The sequence below is a fragment of the Sapajus apella genome, unplaced genomic scaffold (assembly GCF_009761245.1).
Source record: "Sapajus apella isolate SASKATOON/1434 unplaced genomic scaffold, GSC_monkey_1.0 scaffold20, whole genome shotgun sequence".
Lineage (NCBI taxonomy): Eukaryota > Metazoa > Chordata > Mammalia > Primates > Cebidae > Sapajus > Sapajus apella.
In genome coordinates, this window is record NW_022436960.1 from 1307487 (window position 1) to 1321148 (window position 13662).

General features: G+C 43.8%; 1 long non-coding RNA gene and 1 pseudogene across 1 annotated transcript in view; both read left to right on the top strand.

The window, feature by feature from the left end:
- LOC116557742 overlaps positions 1–9509 on the top strand; it is an 11804-nt gene extending 2295 nt beyond the window's left edge. The window contains exon 2 of the long non-coding RNA XR_004271669.1: positions 9316–9509. This is a non-coding gene — a long non-coding RNA (uncharacterized LOC116557742). The remainder of the gene's footprint in view (positions 1–9315) is intronic.
- A 2834-nt stretch (positions 9510–12343) lies between these two features.
- LOC116557738 lies at positions 12344–13127 on the top strand (annotated as a pseudogene).
- Positions 13128–13662: the final 535 nt, after the last annotated feature.

The window sequence follows — 13662 nt, forward strand, 5'->3', positions numbered from 1 at the left end:
AAAAAAAAAAAAAAACCCCCCCCAAAAAAAAAAAAAAAAAAAAAAAAAAAATTGCATTATTTCTCAATTAACCACAACATTCTATTTCCCATAATACCTATATAATTCAAGCATTCTATCAAGATTTTACCCTATATAAATTCAACATTTTATTATCACAGTAATAGACTATTCACCTCCTCTCATGCATAGCCTTTGAATAATCTCTATGTTTATTATTTTTCTCTCATACCTTGTCTTTCACCCTATACTCAAAGATCCAGTAAGTAACACCCAAATCTAAATAACTGGGCCTGAATGGCCAGTGTGGTGGCTCACGCCTATAATCCCAACACCTTGGGAAGCCAAAGCGGGCAGATCATGAGGTCAGGAGTTTGAGACCAGCCTGGCCAACATGATGAAACCCTGTCTTCACTAAAAATACAAAAATTAGCTAGGCATGTTGGCACACGCTGTAATCCCAGCTACTTGGAAGGCTGAGGCAGGAGAATCGCTTGAACCTGGGAGGTGGATGTTGCAGTGAGCCAAGATCACACCACTGCACTCCAGCCTGGGCAACAGAGTGGGACTCCATCTTGGGGGGAAAAATAAATAAATAGATAAGCAACTGGGCCTGACCTAAACTTTATTTCTGACTTTCAATTTCAAACCGGGTTGGTTTTTTTTTTTTTTTTTTTAAGACTGAGTACCTTTTGCCCAGGCTGGAGTAAAGTGATGTAGTCTCAGCTCTCCGCCTCCCAGGTTCAAGCGATTGTCCTGCCTCAGCCTCCCCAATAGCTGGGATTGCAGGCACCCACCACCACACCCAGCTAATTTTTGTATTTTTAGTAGAGATGGGGTTCCACCATGTAGGCCAGGCTGGTCTCAAACTCCTGACCTCAGGTGATCCATCCACCTCAGTTTCCCAAAGTGCTGGGATTACAGGCATGAGCCACCATGCTCTGCTTCAAACCGGGTATTTCTAAATAAATTCATCATTCTAAACCTTATCAGTTTTCATTTCAAACTTGAATCATTATAATGGTTTTGTGAATTATTTCCTTCTAAACAACTACCAAACTAATTTTCTAAAGACGATGCTTTAGACATTACATATTCTTTTGCCCAAAAACTTTGGATTATTTGAAATATCCACACAATTTAAGTCATACATCAGCACTTCTCAGCCTGTTTCTTACCTACTGCATAAATCCTCCATTCTAGTCAAATGGTTCTGCTGTCATCTTTTTTTTTTTTTTTTTTTTTTTTTTTTTTTTTGAGGCAGAGCCTTGCTCTGCCACCCAGGCTGGAGTGTAGTAGCCCGATCTTGGCTCACTGCAACCTCCACCTCTCAGGTTCAAGCAAATCTCCCAAGTAGCAGGGACTACAGGCATGCACCACCGTGCCCAGCTAATTTTTATACTTTTTGTAGAGATGGGATTTTGCCATGTTGCCCAGGCAGATCTCAAACCCCTGGGCTCAAGCGATCCACTCACCTCTGCCTCCCAAAATTCAAGGTGTGAGGCACCAGGCCCAACCTGCTGTCATCTTAGCTATGTCCCTTGCTTGAGATGACCTTCCCCCCACTGCCCACCTTTCTTTTATAGCTTGTTATTTAAGAACTAGTTTAAATTCCTCCTTAACAAACCCTGAGTGATAAAACCATATTTGAAACCAAGGATTCTCGACTCAGGACCCATAACTGGCTTCAGGGAATGTTTAAACTCCCTATAATTGTGTTCAAATTTTTGTGTGCATATTCATTATATCATTAGAGTCTTATCAGCATGTGCTAATTAGATTGTATTTATTTATTTATTTTGAGAGTCTGGCTCTGCAGCCCAGGCTGCAGTGCCGTGGTGCAATCTTAGCTCACTGCAACCTCCACCTCCCAGGTTCAAGTGATTCTCCTGCCTCAGCCTCCTGAGTGGCTGTGATTACAGGCGCCTGCCACCACACCCAGTTAAATTTTTTTGTATTTTTTGTAGAGACAGGGCTTCTCCATTTTGGCCAGGCTGATCTGAAACTCCTGACCTCAGGTGATCTGTCCACCTCAGCCTCCCAGAGTGCTGAGATTACAGGTGTGAGCCACCACGCCCGGCCGCCTTTTGTACCTTTTAACCAGATTGTATGTACACTTAAGCATAGGAGTAACCTTGTTAAAATTCTCTGTAGCCTCAATTTTGTTTCTTTTTCCTCTTTTTAGAGAAAGGGTCTCACTATGTTGCCTGGGCTGGAAGTACAATGGTACAGGCCTGGCTCATTGCAGCCTCGACCTTCTAGGTTCAAGACATCCTCCTGCCCCAGCCTCCTGAGTAGCTGGGACTACAGGAACACATCACCATGCCCAGCTAATTTTAAATTTTTTTATAGAGGCAGAATCTCACTATGTTGCCCAGGCTGATCTTGAACTCCTGGGCTCAACTGATCCTCCTGCCTCAGCCTCACAAAATGTTGTGATTACAGGTGTGAGCCACCACAGCCAGCCTATATTCTCAAATTTTTGAGTAGCTACATATGCTACATTGTTCTAACTTTTGGGATGCATCAGTAAACAAAAATTCCTCACTCATGGATTTCATATTCTTGCAGGGAGAAGACAGAGGATAAGCAATAACAGAAACACAATAAGCACAGCTAAGTACCTCGTGTAGTGATTAGCGCTAGAAAAAAGAAGTAGGTCAGGGTAAGAGGGATTGAGAATATGTCAGGTAATTTGCAGTTTCAAATATGGTGGCCAAAATAAGCGTCTTTGAGATACTGACATTTCTGCAAAGATTTGACAGAAGTAAGGGGGTGGGCCATGGGAGGAACTGAGGAAAGAGTGGACCAAGAACAGGAAAAAACCACAGCAGAGGCCCCCAAGGCAGAAGTGTGTCTAGTGTTTTCAAGGAACGGTAAGACGGCCATTGTGCTGGAGCAGAGTGAGCAGGGAAACCACTGCAGCGTTTAAGAATGTATTTGTTTGCTGGTTTGAGAATAGATTTAAGGAAAGCAAGTGTAGAACAGGAAGATCACTAAGGAAGCTAACTGTAGTAATCCAGGCCAAAGGTGCCAAAAACTTGGACTAGGTAGCAATTGAGATTAAAGAGGTTAGAGAATCCTATATATACCTGAAGGTAAAGCCAGTAGGATTTCCCAGCAGATGGGATGTGGCTTGTGGGAGAAATGAGTCAAGAATGACTCCAAGGTAGGCGTTAGCAAGTGAATGGTGGAAATGCCATTAACGGAGATGAGGAAGGCTGAGGAAGAGCAAGTTTTGAAAAGAAGATTAGAATTCCATTTTTAACTTACTGGGTATGAAATATCTATTAGGGAATGTCCAGAGGCAACTGAATAATCAAGTTTGGAAAGAGGTCTGAGCTGCCCATCTGTATTCTGCAGTTATCAGCTGATAGGCAGTATTTGAAACCTGGATAGGCTGGGCGTGGTGGCTTATGCCTGTAATCCCAGCACTTTTGGGAGGCTGAGGCAGAAGGATCACTTGAGCCCAGAAGTTCAAGACTAGCCTGGGCAATATGGTGAGACCCTGTCTCTACAAAAATTTTAAAAATCAGCCTGGTGTGGTGGTGTATTCTAGCAGTCCCAGAAGGCTGAGGCAGGAGGATCACTTGAGCCCAGGAGGTTGAGGCTACACTATAGTAAGCTGTGATTGCGCCACTGCTGTCCAGCCTGGGCAACAGAGGGAGACCCTATCTCAAAAAAAAAAACAAAAAAACTAAAATTAACTCAAAATGGATAAAGACCTAAATGTAAGAACTAAAACTATAAAACTGAAACTATGATCACACCACTGCAGACCAGCCTGAGCAATAGAGCAAGACCCTGTCGAAAAAAAAAAGAATGGACAAAGGATCTGAATAGACATTTCTGCAAAGAAGTTACACAAATGGCCAGTGAGCACGTGAAAAGATACACAACTTTATTAGCCATCAGGGAAACGCAAATTAAAACCACAAGGAGTTATCACTTCATATACACTAGGATGGCTATGATTTTAAAAGATAAATAATAAGTGTTGGTAAGAATGTAGAGAAATTTAAACCCCCATATACTGCAGGTAGGAAGGAAAAATGATACAGCCACTTTGGAAAATAGTCTGGCAATTCCATAGAAGTTTCAACAGTTATCATAATGTAGGGCTGTGGAGGCCCCACAGGGTCGTGGAGTGTCCTTTATGCTGTGTTGAGATGCAGGATCCAAGAGGTAAAGAGACAGGACACTGAAGAACTGGTAAAGAGCATCAGGACTCGGGGGGCCATACCACCTGTGAGTGGAGATCAGCAGCGGCCCCCAAATGCCCAAGAGTATCTGTATTTATTAGGTACAAGCAGGGGGCAGGATCGTGAGTTGAGGTCATCATCTATAGTCTTAGTAATAGGGCATACTGGCCGGGCGCGGTGGCTCACGCCTGTAATCCCAGCACTTTGGGAGGCTAAGGCGGGTGGATCACGAGGTCAAGAGATCGAGACTATCCTGGTCAACACAGTGAAACCCCGTCTCTACTAAAAACTACAAAAAATTAGCTGGGCATGGTGACGCGTGCCTGTAATCCCAGCTACTCAGGAGGCTGAGGCAGGAGAATTGCCTGAACCCAGGAGGCGGAGGTTGCGTGAGCCGAGATCGTGCCACTGCACTCCAGCCTGGGTAACAAGAGCAAAACTCCGTCTCAAAAAAAAAAAAAGTAATAGGGCATACATAATCACGTGACTTACAAGTGAGGGGACCACCCCATTATGTCACCTGGGCAGAGAGGTGGGCCGTGCACAGCAGTAGAGGGTCGTGTACAGAAAAGGGGTCCACCCCCATTAGGTCACTGAGGCAAGGAGGTGGGCTGTGTGCAACAGGTGTCACACGCAACACTTCTTATCTGGGGACTGGAGACTTCAAAGGACTTCTAATAGAAGGATACTGTAAGCTTAATGCAGTGGGAGCTGACAGGCTTTGTGCTCTTCTCTTAAGATATTTATGAGAGGATTCTTTGAGCTAGCACAGAAGTGAGAAAAGACTGACAGGGTGTGACTGGTCACACCAGAGGGATTCTTCTCCCTTGGTTACTTCCAGGATCTCAGGCCTGAGGCCTACTTTCCACAGGAACTGAATGCAACGTACTATAACTCCTTTATCAGGAGGAGAGGCACTTGCTCCAAGCCTGCGATACAGCGTATGCCCTTTCAGGCAGGGACACCACTGCCTGGATCTTTGGATCTTGTCCTGGTCTGGCTGTTTTTCCCATGTACTGCTTCTGTTCTGTGACTGCTCTAGGCATTCCTCCTACTACAAACTACTATATAGTTATATAGAAGGATTATATAAATCAGCACTAAATGTGTCAGTACAGCTCCGACTACAATACCTATATGATTATATAGAAAGATTATATAGAACTAAGTATGCTAAATATATGTAAGCAGTAAGTTACACTTCAAGCACTATATGATTATATATAAAGGATTATGTAAAGGAAACAGCTGAGCCATAACACTGTAAGATATTCTTCAGGCACTAGTTGTGCCTGGGGTCTGGACAGTTCTCCTTCCTCAGTGCCAGACCCAGCAATTCCAATCATATGTATATACCCAAAATAAATCAAAACATATTCACACAAAAACTTGAACATATTCACACAAAAACATAAATGTTCACAGCAGCATTATTGAAAATAGCCAAAAGATGGAAACAAACCAACGTTCATCAACTGATGAATGGATAAACAAAAGATAGCATATCCATACAGTGGAATATTAATCAGTTATGATAGAAGGGAATGTAGTATAGAGACAGAAAGCAGATTCGTGGTAGCCTAGGGATGGGGAAATGACAGGGAAGGAATAGTGACTGCTAATGAGTACAGGGTTTCTTTTAGAGGTGAGAGTTGCACAGTTCTGAATATACCAAAAAACCACTCAATTGTCATTGGGTGAATTATGTATGTAGTTGAAAAAAATCAAAACTAGCCAGGCGGGTGTGGTGGCACATACCTGTAGTAATCCCAGCCACTGGGGAGGCTGAGGCAGGACAATTGCTTGAACCCTGGAGTTGGAGGTTGCAGTGAGCTGAGATTCCGCCACTGCACTCAGCCTGGGTGACAGAGTGAGACTCCATCTTAAAAAAAAGAAAATTTGAAACTAGAGCAACTCTATAGTGCTCAATTTATTTTTCAAACAGCTACTAAATTATCAAGACATATCTACTTATTAGGTTGTTTGAACTGTACCTGATAAATGGAATGGTTAGATTTTTCTATTGGTCCAGGGAGTGCTATAAAGAAATTCTGAAACACTAAGGGCTCTGAGAACCAAGAAAACAGGAATCCCCGTAAGGCATAAACCTTTCTCATGTCTTACCTTCCAAGTTATACCTGCCTTTTTATCTCTATCTGAACCCATTACTCTTCTAGGTTAAAAGAAGTACGTCTTCTTTTCTTTCTTTCTTTTTTTTTTTCTTTTTTTTTTTTTTTTGGCAACGTAGTCTTGCTCTATCACCCAAGCTGGAGTGCAGTGGCTCAATCTCGACTCACTGCAACCTGTGCCTCCCAGGTTCAAGCAATTCTCCGGCCTCAGCCTCCCAAGCAGCAGGGACTGCAGGCGCATGTCACCACGCCCGGCTAATTTTTTTTTGTATTTTTAGTGGAGACGGGGTTTCACTGTGTTAGCCAGGATGGTCTCGATCTCCTGACCTTGTGATCCTCCTGCCTCAGCCTCCCAAAGTGCTGAGATTACAGGCATGAACCACTGTGCCTGGCCTCTTTTTTTTTCCAAGATGGAGTCTTGCTACATGGCCCAGGCTGGAGTGTAGTGGTGCGATCTTGGCTCACTGTAACCTCCGCCTCCCAGGTTCAAGCAACTCAACTGTCTCAGTCTCCCGAGTAGCTGGGACTTCAGGCATGCGCCACCACACCCAGCTAATTTTTGTATTTTTAGTAGAGATGGGGTTTCACCAAGTTGGTCAGGCAGGTCTTGAACTGGTGACCTCAAGTGATCCACCCACCTCAGCCTCCCAAAGTGCTGGGTTTACAAGTGTGAGCCACCGTACCCAGCCACCTCTTCCTTTCAAAACCAATTTCTCCACCATGCTCTTGTAACAAATCCCTGGTCTCTAGAACACCCTGCTCCAGCAGCAAGTTACTTTTTCTCCCAGGCAAACTCCCACACTGCACTGCCTCCTCCCATGCAATATATAAGCCTGCTGAACAAAGAAGAGAGCAGCACAGAGGAACCAGTGGTCATTTCTGCCTGAGAGTTTGGGAGTGTGTTGATGATTGTCAGCAGAATTGCTTCTTTCTTCAATTAAAAACAAAACACAGCCAGTGTGATGGCTCACACCTGTAATCCCAGCACTTTAGGAGGCCAAGGCAAGAGGGTAGCTATAGCCCAAGAGTTCACAAAACATCTCTGCCTATTGTTTACTGTCTCCAGTTTCAGCCCTCAAAGAGTCACAGCTGTCTCCTACCACCTCAAATACATATACCTCCATGTGTGCTTTTTTTTTTTTTTTGAGACTGAATCTCGTTCTGTCGCCCACGCTAGAGTGCAGTGGCGTGATCTCGGCTCACTGCAACCTCCGCCTCCAGATTCAGGCAATTCTCCTGCCTCAGCCTCCTGAGTAGCTGGGATTACAGGCACCTGCCACCACACTTTGCTATTTTTGTGATTTTTAGTAGAGATGGGATTTCACCATGTTGGCAGACTGGTCTTGAACTCCTAACCTCGTGTTCCACCTGTCTCAGCCTCACAAAGTGCTGGGATTATAAATGTGAGCCAGCTAATGTGTGCTGTTTTGTCTTAGAGTCTAGGGACGAGACTGAAATGTGGGTTCCAAACCATAGTAATAAAGGGGAAACTAGAGGAAGAAAATAAGAGAATTAACTGTCATTAGGGTGTGGCATTCTGCCACAGTCACAGAACTAATTGAATTATTACTTAGAGTATGTTGGAACTGGACTCAAATTAGAACATCACTTTTTGTAGATAAAACTTGTGCTAGCTTTGTTTTTCATTGTTAAGCTCCTCCAGTAAGAAGTAAAACAACAGCTTATCCAAGCAGCCTAGTAAGTACTGTGGATTTTATTTTTGCAAAGATTAAAGCAAGGACATTCAAGCTTAGTAGCATCAGTAACAGTTTCTAACTTTTTGTATCTGAGATCCTGAAAGAGGAAAGATGAGATTTTTTTTTTTAGAGTCAGTGATGAGCAGCTATATTTAAAAAAAAAAAAAAAAAAAAGTACGGCCGGGCACAGTGGCTGATGCCTATAATCCCAACATTTTGGGAGGCCAAGGCAGGCAGATCGCCTGAGGTTGGGAGTTTGAGACCAGCCTGGCCAACATGGAGAAACCCCATCTCTACTAAAAAAAAATACAAAATTATCTAGGTGTGGTGGTGCATGCCTGTAATCCCAGCTACTCAGGAGGTTAAAGCAGGAGAATCGCTTGAACCCAGAAGGTGGAGGTTGCCATGAGCCAAGATCACACCATTGCACTCCAGCCTGGGCGACAGGAGTGAAACTCTGTCTCAAAAAAAAAAAAAAAAAAAGTACTTCTCACTCTCTGAAGAGCCTCATCAGCATTATTGGCCTGTTGAGAAGCAGCCAGTAAAGCTGAGTGATTTTTAGCCATAGATTGCTGTAAAGTCATAGTCGGGGCCTGTGGCAGGAAGTAAGATTCATTTGTTAATTTAAAAATTCATTTTAGGAGTTACCGTTTGGGAAAACAAAAGCACAGTTTATGATATTAAAAGAATGTAGTTGAGGCTGCATTAGGGAGTGTTCTCTGAAAGATTATCTTAGAAGGAGAATGTTTCTGTTATCTACCCATTTAGACTCTGAGTTTATTGAGCGGAGGAGCCATTCTTTTAACATCTTAAGAATCCCCCTGGCAGGGGGTGGTGGCTCATGCCTGTAATCCCAGCACTTTGGGAGGTCGAGGAGGGCAGATTACCTGAGGTCAGGAGTTTGAGACCAACCTGGCCAACATGGAGAAGCCCCGTCTCTACAAAAAATTAGCCAGGGGCGTTGGCACATGCCTGTACTCCCAGCTACTTTGGAGGCTGAGGTAGGAGAATTGCTTGAGCCCGGCAGGCGGAGGTTGCAGTGAGCCAAGATCACATCATTGCACTCCAGCCTGGGCAACAAGAGCAAAACTCCGAACTCCGTCTCCAAAAAAAAAAAAAGAATCCACTAAGATATTGCTAAACACATAGTAAATAATCAACACATACTGAATTGAATTTCTAGTTTGTTCCTCTTCCATCTTCATATTTTTGCCTTTTGTTTTCTCTCTCTTTTCCTGGTGTTTCCATTTCCACGCGTCCCCTTAACTGAGCTATGGTAACTTGTAGTTCCTCATACCTGTTATACCTGTGCTTTCATGCCTTTGCATAAGTGAGATTCCTTATCACTGAAGGCTGCTCACCCCATAAGACTTCACTCCGAAAATCACTCCTGCCTGGTATGCTGTCTGCTTATTCATCCCTCAGGTTTCAGCTTCAAGGCGGCTTTCTCAAATAGGCTTTTCCTGAAGCCCCAAATGTAAGTTATATCACCTTATTTTCTCATAGAATTATTTCCCATACAGCACTCAACACAATTTCTAATAATATATACATCACACACACACACATATTTATATGTTTTCTTAAATTACAGCCACCTCTCCCAGTAGACTATGAGCTCTTTGAGAAGAGGGATTCTGCCTTTCTTTGTTGGGCATTTTGTGTGTAGATTGCAGCCGGACATTCGATAGGTACTCAATACATACTTGCCAAATGAATGACTCACTTCCTTTGAGAAACATTCTCTAACTTTTAGCACCTTGCGTTAATACTTAACTTTATTATGAGATTTATTACGTTACTGTCTCATCTCACTAGGTTGTTAGCTATACATGAGTGCAGTTCACACACTTGAGGACATGCTCATAAATGCTTTCTTTTCTTATGCCTTCCCCCACGGTTAAACTCTGCCTTAGGGTCACGTAACTTGTGCTTTCAGATAGCTCTGCGTCTAGCTTTCTGAAGGGAGTTTCAGCCCCTTGTTTATTTTATGTATTTGGCTTTCAGGTAAATATCTATTTACTATGCCCGTTGTTCACTCACTTCCTTAGTCCCAACTCATTCTGCTTCCCTCTTCCTAAAAAATAACAAAAACAAAACATTCCTGTCCTCAGAGAATAATTTTGCATATGGTCACATTTGAGTTTAATAGGATAGAATATTGAATTTGCTGGACAGGTTTTAACGTTGCAAGGATTACCAACTGGATATTTATTGTGGCTCTAGATCTGTTGTTGGGATAAGAAAAGATTATGAGGTTGGGCACAGTGACTCATGCCTGTAATCCCAGTACTTTGGGAGGCTGAGGCGGTCGGATCGCTTGAGCCCAGGAGTTGGAGACCAAGCTGGGCAACACAAAGAACCCCATCTCTACAAAAAATTTAAAAAATTAAGCAGATATGGTGGCACATCCCTATAGGCCCAGCTACTCGAGAGGCTGAGATGGGAGGATCATTTGAACCCAGGACTTTGAGGCTTCAGTGAGCTGTCATCACATCACTGAACTCCAGCCTGGGCAACAAAGCAAGCGTCATCTCAAAAAAATAAATAAAGATGGCCGGGCACAGTGGCTCATGCCTGTAATCCCAGCACTTTGGAAGGCCGAGGCAGGTGGATCATGAGGTCAAGAGATTGAGACCATCCTGGTCGACATGGTGAAACCCCATCTCTACTAAAAAATACAAAAATTAGCCTGGCGTGGTGGCACACACCTATAGTCCCAGCTACTCTGGAGGCTGAGGCAGGAGAATTGCTTGAAGCTGGGGGGCAGAGGTTGCAGTGAGCCAAGATCACACCACTGTACTCCTGCCTGGTGTCTAGCAACAGAGCAAGACTCTGTCTCAAAAAATAATAATAATAATAATAATAGTAATAAATAAACTGGCATTAAGCCTTTAAAAAAATTAAAAATAGGCCGGGCGCGGTGGCTCAAGCCTGTAATCCCAGCACTTTGGGAGGCCGAGGCGGGTGGATCACGAGGTCAAGAGATCGAGACCATCCTGGTCAACATGGTGAAACCCCGTCTCTACTAAAAATACAAAAAATTAGCTGGGCATGGTGGCACGTGCCTGTAATCCCAGCTACTCAGGAGGCTGAGGCAGGAGAATTGCCTGAACCCAGGAGGCAGAGGTTGCGGTGAGCCGAGATCGCGCCATTGCACTCCAGTCTGGGTAACAAGAGCGAAACTCCATCTCAAAAAAAAAAAAAAAAAACAAAGATTATGAATGTGAACATTGAATGATTTTTCTTTTTACCATGTCTTTCTCATCTATAGCAATGCTTTATAGATTGTTGGTGCTCAATAACTATTTAGTGGATTGAATATATACTCAAAAAGCACTGAACTTAAGGTCAAAAGACATGACATAAATTATATTCATAATTCCATTATTTAATATTGTGACAGTATAGTAGATAAAAGTTTTAAATGAAATTATCCTTATTTATATATGACTATATGTTGGAAATCTAAGAGAATCAACTGAAAAACTGTAAGAAACAGTAAGAACCCAAGCGTGGTAGCATATCATGTAATTCCAGCTAATCAGGAGGCTGAGGCAGGAGGATTGCTTGAGCCCAGGAGTTCAAGTTTATGTTGTGAGTCATGATAGTGCCACTGTACTCCAGTGTGTGGATGTAGCTAGACTCCCATCTCTAAAAAAGAAAAGAAAGAATAGACAATGTGATATAGCAGATATAGCAGATATTAAAAATTATCGGCTGGGTGCAGTGGCTCACGCCTGTAATCCCAGCACTTTGGGAGGCCGAGGCGCAGATCACTTAAGGTCAAGAGTTTGAGACCAGCCCGGCCAACATGGTGGAAACCCCGTCTCTACTAAAAATACAAAATTTTTAGTAGAGACATGGGCATGGTGGCTTACGCCTGTAATCCCAGCACTTTGGGAGGCGAAGGTGAGCGGATCATGAGATCAAGAGATCGAGACCATCTTGACCAACATGGTGAAACCCCGTCTCTACTAAAAATACAAAAATTAGCCGGGCGTGGTGGCATGTGCCTGTGGTCCCAGCTACTCGGAAGGCTGAGGCGGAAGAATTGCTTGAACCTGGGAGGTGGAGGTTGCAGTGAGCCGAGATTGTGCCACTGCGCTCCAGCCTGGCGCATGGCAACGGAGCGAGACTCTTGTCTCCAGAAGAAAAAAAAAAAAAAAGCCGAGTGGTGGCACACTCCTGTAATCCCTGCTATTCGGGAGGCTGAGGCGGGAGAATTGTTTGAATCTGGGGGGCAGAGGTTGCAGTGAGTTGAGATTGACTCCACTGGACTCCAACCTGGGTGACAAGAGTGAGACCCTGTCTCAAAAAAAAAAAAAATAACAGGCTTCAAGATGAAGCTGAACATCTCCTTCCCAGCCACTGGCTGCCAGACACTCATTGAAGTGGAGGATGAACGCAAACTTCGTGCATTTTATGAGAAGCGTATGGCGACAGAAGTTGCTGCTGATGCTCTGGGTGAAGAATGGAAGGGTTATGTGGTCTGAATCAGTGGTGGGAACGACAAACAAGGTTTCCCCATGAAGCAGTGTGTTTTGACTCATGGCCGTGTTCGCCTGCTCCTGAGTAAGGGGCATTCCTGTTACAGACCAAGGAAAACTGGAGAAAGAGAAAATCAGTTAGTGGTTGCATTGTGGATGCTAATCTGAGCATTCTCAACTTGGTTATTGTAAAAAAAAAGAGAGAAGGATATTCCTGGACTGACTGATACCACTGTGCCTCGTCGCCTGGGGCCCAAAAGAGCTAGCAGAATCCACAAACTTTTCAATCTCTCTAAAGAAGATGATGTCCGCCAGTATGTTGTAAGAAAGCCCTTAAACAAAGAAGCACCCAAGATTCAGCGTCTTGTTACTCCACGTGTCCTGCAGCACAAACGGCGGCATATTGCTCTGAAGAAGCAGCGTACTAACAAAAACAAGGAAGAGACCGCAGAATATGCTAAACTTTTGGCCAAGAGAATGAAGGAAGCTAAAGAGAAGAGCCAGGAACAAATTGCGAAGAGACGCAGCCTTTCATCTCTGCGAGCTTCTACTTCTAAGTCTGAATCCAGTCAGAAATAAGATTTTTTGAGTAACAAATAAGATCAGACTAGGCCGGGCGCGGTGGCTCACGCCTGTAATCCCAGCATTTTGGGAGGCCGAGGAGGGTGGATCACGAGGTCAAGAGATCGAGACCATCCTGGTCAACACGGTGAAACCCCGTCTCTACTAAAACTACAAAAAAATTAGCTGGGCATGGTGGCGCATGCCTGTAATCCCAGCTACTCAGGAGGCTGAGGCAGGAGAATTGCCTGAACCCAGGAGGCGGAGGTTGCGGTGAGCCGAGATCGCACCATTGCACTCCAGCCTGGGTAACAAGAGCGAAACTCCGTTTCAAAAAAAAATAAATAAATAAATAAAAAATAAAAAAAATAAGATCAGACTCAAAAAAATAATAATAATAATAACAATTTGGATTCAAGCTAGGCACAGTGGCTCACACCTGTAATCCCAGCACTTTGGGAGGCCGAGGCCAACATGGTGAAACCTCGCCTCTACTAAAAATAGAAAAATTAGCTGGGCATGCCTGTAGTCTCAGTTACTTGGCAGGCTGAGGCAGGTTAATCGCTTGAACCGGAGGTTGCAG